The sequence below is a fragment of the Equus caballus genome, chromosome 24, assembly GCF_041296265.1.
Source record: "Equus caballus isolate H_3958 breed thoroughbred chromosome 24, TB-T2T, whole genome shotgun sequence".
Classification (NCBI taxonomy): domain Eukaryota; kingdom Metazoa; phylum Chordata; class Mammalia; order Perissodactyla; family Equidae; genus Equus; species Equus caballus.
In genome coordinates this window covers 12,750,589-12,756,181 of record NC_091707.1, presented here as the reverse complement: position 1 = coordinate 12,756,181, position 5,593 = coordinate 12,750,589, and positions in this window count along the sequence as shown.

Below are 5,593 nucleotides of genomic sequence, written 5' to 3'. Positions count from 1 at the left end.
AGTGCACAATGGTGGTTGGAAAAAGGCGTGCAGTCCATTGCCTCCTAAAAACGTGGACGCTCAATCATTTGGGACTCAGCCCAGTTGCTTCAGGGGAAGGTGTAGGCATTTCGTCTGAGCCGGGTTGGCAAGGTGGAATTGCGGCAGAAGAAGAAGTCCTAAAGCTGCGAGTTAAGGGCTGGGACAAAATGGCGTTTGAGCTGTCTTTGTATGAGAGGTTCCTGGTATGCTGTAACAGGACTGTGGAAAGCGAGTTGTTCGTCAGCTTCCTAAAGAGCTGGAGGCAAGACAGTTTATGGCTTGTCTCCCATTGAAGGATGGAGGCAGTGCTTTGTGCCTTCCACCTGCAGAGCAATGGAGGGAAGGGCTGAGAGCAAAGGGGGCTTTCTGCCATAGGTGCTTTCTGATGCCCTTAAGGGGTGGTGCCAGTGCATTGTGCCTCCTACCTCTAGAGGAATGGAGGGCACGGCCGAGAGTAAAGGGCCTTTCTGATGTTGCTGCTTTCTGACACTCCCCCAACCATTGCTCAAGAGCGGTTGGTTAAAAGCCTATTGTCTGCTCCTGCTAAGCATGTGGAAGCACAATCATCTGGGCATCGTCTCCATTGCTGAAGGGAAAGCCTATTGTCTGTCTCCACTTCAGCATGTGGAACCACAATCATCCAGGCCTGGTCCCCATTGCTCAAGGGGATGATGTAGGCATTTCGTCTGAGCCGGGTTGGCAAGGTGGAATTGTGGCAGAAGCAGAAGTTCTAAAGTGGCGAGGTAAGGTCTGGCAAGAAAGGCCGTTTGACCTTCATTTCTATGACAGTTTCCCCATAGGTTTTTCCCTGGAGCCGAAAGGGAAGCTGTAGGCATTTCGTCTGAGCCGGGTTGACAAGGTGGAATTGCAGCAGAAGCAGAAGTCCTAAAGCGGCGAGTTAAGTGCTGGGAAGAAATGGCGTTTGAGCTTCCTTTGTATGAGAATTTCCTCGTACGCTGTAACAGCACTGTGGAAAGCGAGTTCTTTCTCAGCTTCCTAGAGAGCTGGAAGCAAGACATTTTATGGCTTGTCTCCCATTGAAGGATTGAGGCAGTCCTTTGTGCCTTCCACCTCTAGAGCAATGGAGGGCACGGCTGAGAGTAAAGTAAAGGGGTCTTTCTGCCATTGGTGCTTTCTGACACTCTCCCAACCATTGCACTTGGTGGTTAGTTAAAAGCCTATTGTCTGTCTCCACTTCAGCATGTGGAACCACAATCATCCGGGCCTGGTCCCCATTGCTCAAGGGGATGATGTAGGCATTTCGTCTGAGCCGGGTTGGCAAGGTGGAATTGTGGCAGAAGCAGAAGTTCTAAAGTGGCGAGGTAAGGTCTGGCAAGAAAGGCCGTTTGACCTTCATTTCTATGACAGTTTCCCCATAGGTTTTTCCCGGGAGCCGAGCAGGTGTTTCTGGCATTCTCGGCAGGAGGTTCGGGCATGTCCGGCAGGTGGTTCCAGTCTGTCCAGGATGTGGTTCCGGCGTGTCTGGCACGGGGTTCTGGTACGTCTCAGAGGTGGTTCCGTCATGCCCGGCCGGTGATCCTGGAGAGTCCTCCAAGTGATTCTGGCGTAACCGGCAGATGATTTTGGCGTGTTCGGCTGTTGGTTCCAGCCTGCTCGGCAGGTGGTTCAGGCAGGTCCGGCAGGTGGTTCCGGTATGTCCGGGAGGTGGTTCCGGCGTGTCCGGCACTTGGTTCCGGCACATCTGAGACATGGTTCCGGCATGCCCGCCAGGTGATCCCGGAGAGTCCGACAAGTGGTTCTGGCCTAGCAGGCAGGTGATTTTGGCGTGTCCGGTCGGTGGTTCTGGCGAGTCGAGCATGTGGTTCTGGCATGCTCGGCTGGTGGTTCAGTCGGGCCCGGCAGGTCATTCCTGTCTCTCCGTGAGGTGGTTCTGGCATGTCTGGCACGTGGTTGCGGCACATCTGAGAGTTGGTTCCGGCATGCCCAGCAGGTGATTGCAGAGAGTCCGCAAAGTGGTACTGGCATGGCTGGCATGTGATTTGGGCGTGTCTGGCAGCTGGTTCTGGGGAGTGGATCAGGTGCTTCCGGTATACTCGGCATGTGGTTCCGGGCTTTCTGGCACATGATTCTGGCACGTCTGAGAGGTTGTGCCGGCATGCCCTTCAGGTGATTCCGGCTTGTCCCCCAAGTGGTTCTGGCATAGCAGGCAGGTGATTTTGGCGTGACCGGCCGGTGTTTCCGGCCAGCACGGCAGGTGATTCTGAAGTGTTCACCAACTGGTTGTGGCGTAGCCGGCAGGTGATTTTGGCATGTCCAGCAGGTTGTTCTGTGGAGTGGATCAGGGCTTTCCGGCATTCTCGGCAGCTGCTTCCTCCGTCTCCGGCATGTGGTTGTGGCACCTCTGAGAGTTGGTTCCAACATGCCCGGCAGGTGATTCCGGAGTGTCCGACAAGTTGTTGTGGCGTAGCCGGCAGGTGATTTTGGCATGTCCGGCAGGTGGTTCTGGCACGTCGAGCAGGTGGTTCCGGCGTGTCCGGCAGGTGTTTGCAGTCTGTCCATGACGTGGTTCCGGCACGCCCGCCAGGTGATTCTGGAGTGTCCACCAAGTGGTTTTGGCGTAGCCGGCATATGATTTTTGCCTGTCAGGCAGGTGGTTCCGGCATGTCCAGCAGGTGTTTCCGGCGAGCTCGTCAGTTGCTTCCGGTCTCTCCGGCATGTGGTTCTGGCACCTCTGAGAGGTGGTTCCGGCATGCCCGGCAGGTGATACCGGAGTGTCTGCCGAGTGGTTCTTGTGTAGCCGGCAGGTGATTTTGGCGTGACCGGCAGGTGGTTCCGGCCAGCGCGGCAGGTGATTCCGAAGTGTTCACCAACTGGTTGTGGCGTAGCCGTCAGGTGATTTTCGCATGTCCGGCAGGTGGTTCTGGCGAGTCGAGCAGGTGGTTCCGGCGTGTCCGGCAGGTGTTTGCAGTCTGTCCATGACGTGGTTCCAGCATGCCCGCCAGGTGTTTCTGGAGTGTCCACCAAGTGGTTTTGGCGTAGCCGGCATATGATTTTGGCCTGTCAGGCAGATGGTTCCGGCATGTCCAGTAGGTGATACCGGCGAGCTCGGCAGTTGCTTCCGGTCTCTCCGGCATGTGGTTCTGACACCTCTGAGAGGTGGTTCCGGCATGCCCGCCAGGTGGTACCGCCGTGTCCAGAACATGGTTCTGGCAAGTCTGAGAGGTGGTTCCGCCTGCCCGACTGGTGATTCCGGAGTGTCCACCAAGTGGTTCTGGCGTAGCCGGCAGGTGATTTTGCCATGTCCGGCATGTGGTTGCACCGAGTCGAGCATGTGGTTCCGGCGTGCTCGACAGTTGGTTCAGGCAGTTCCGGCAGGTGGTTCCAGTCTGTCCAGGAGGTGGTTCTGGCGTGTCCGGCACGTGGTTCTGGCACGTCTGAGAGGTGGTTCTATCATGCCCGGCAGGTGCTTAAAGAGATTCCACCAAGTGGTTTTGGCGTAGCCGGCAGGTGATTTTGGCGTGTCCTGCAGGTGGTTCAGGCAAGTTGAGCAGGTGGTTCCGACATGCTCGGCCGGTGCTTCCGGCGTCTCCGGCACGTGTTTTTGGCACATCTGGCAGGTGTTTCCGGCATGCCCGAAAGTTGATTCCAGTCTGTCCAGCACGTGGTTCCAGCTAGTCGAGCAGGTGGCTGTGGCGTGTTCAGCAGGTGGTTCCGGCGTGTCTGAGAGGTGGTTCCGGCATGCCCGGCAGGTGATTCCGGAGTTTTCGCCACGTGGTTCTGGCGTAGCCGGCAGGTGATTTTGGTGTGTCAGGCAGGTGTTTCTGGCGAGTCGAGAAGGTGGGTCCGGCATGCTCGGCAGGTGCCTCCGGCGTCTCCGGCACGTGGTTCCAGTGTGTCTGAGAGCTGGTTCCGGCATGTCCGGCAGATGATTTCAGAGTGTCCGCCAAGTGGTTCTGGCGTAGCTGACAGGTGATTTTTCCGTGACCGGCAGGTGGTTCCAGCAAGCGCGACAGGTGATTCCGAAGTGTTCACCAACTGGTTGTGGCGCAGCCGGCAGGTGATTTTTGCGTGTCCAGCAGGTGGTTCTGGCGAGTCAAGCAGGTGGTTCCGTCGTGCTCGGCAGGTGGTTCAGGCGTGGCCGGCAGGTGGTTCCAGTCTGTCCAGTACGTGTTTCCAGATTGTCCGGCACGTGGTTCTGGTACATCTGAGAGGTGGTTCCCCCATGGCTGGCAGGTGATTCCGGACTGTCCCCCAGGTGGTTCTCGCACAGCCAGCTGTTGATTTTGGCCTGTCTGGCAGGTGGTTCCGGCGACTCGAGCAGGTGGCTCTGGCGTGCTCGGCAGGTGGTTCCGGTCTGTCCCGTAGGTCGTTCCGGCATGTCCGGAACGTGCTTCTGGCACGTCTGAGAGGTGGTTCTGGCATGCAAGGGGGGTGATTCTGGAGTGTCAGTTAAGTGGTTCTGGTGTAGCCGGCAGTTCCTTTTGGCGTGTCCGGCACGATTGTCCTGCCAGTCGAGCAGGTGGTTCCGGCGAGCTCGGCAGGTGGTTCCAGTCTGTCCAGGATGTGGTTCCAGCGTGTCCGGAACATGGTTCTGTTACGTTTGAGAGGTGGTTACTGCATGCCAGGCAGGTGATTTTGGACTGTCCGCCAGGTGGTTCTAGCATAGCCAGCTGTTGATTTTGGCCTGTCTGGCAGGTGGTTCCGGCCTATCGAGCAGGCGGCTCCGGCGTGCTCGGCAGGTGGTTCCGGGATGTCTGGCAGGTGGTTCCGGTCTGTCCGATAGGTGTTTCCGGCGTGTCCGGCACGTCCTTCTGGCAAGTCTAAGAGGTGGTTCCAGCATGCCCGGCAGGTTATTCCGGAGTGTCTGCAGAGTGGTTCTGGCGTAGCCAGCAGGTGATTTTGGCGTGTCCAGCAGGTGGTCCTCGGGAGTGGATCAGGTGGCTCTGGCATACTCGGCAGGTGGTACCGGCATGTCCGGAACATGGTTCTGGCTAGTCTGAGAGGTGGTTCTGGCATGCCCGACCTGTGATTCCGGAATGTCCGCCAAGTGGTTCTGGCGTACTTGACAGGTGATTTTGGCGTGTCAGGCAGGTGTTTCTGGCGAGTCAAGCAGGTGGTCCCGGCGTGTCCGGCAGGTGGTTCCAGTCTGTCCTGGAGGTGGTTCCGGAGTGTCTGCCGAGTGGTTCTGGCGTAGCCGGCAGGTGATTTTGGCGTGTCCAGCAGGTGGTTCTGTGGAGTGGATCAGGTGGTTCCGTCATACTCGGCAGGTGCTTCCGGTGTCATTGGCATGTGGTTCTGGCATGTCTGAGAGGTGGTTCCGGAATGCCCGGCAGGTGATTCCGGAGTGTCCGCCAAGTGGTTCTGGCGTACCCGACACGTGATTTTGGCGTGTCCTGCAGGTGTTTCTTGCGAGTCAAACAGGTGGCTCAGGCATGCTCAACAGGTGCTTCCAGTGTCTGCGGCACATGGTTCTGGTGTGTCTGAGAGCTAGTTCTGGCATGTCCGGCAGATGATTCCGGAGTGTCCACCAAGTGGTTCTGGCATACCCAGCAGGTGATTTTGGCGTGTCAGGTAGGTGGTTCCGGCGAGTCAAGCAGGTGGTTCCGGCGTG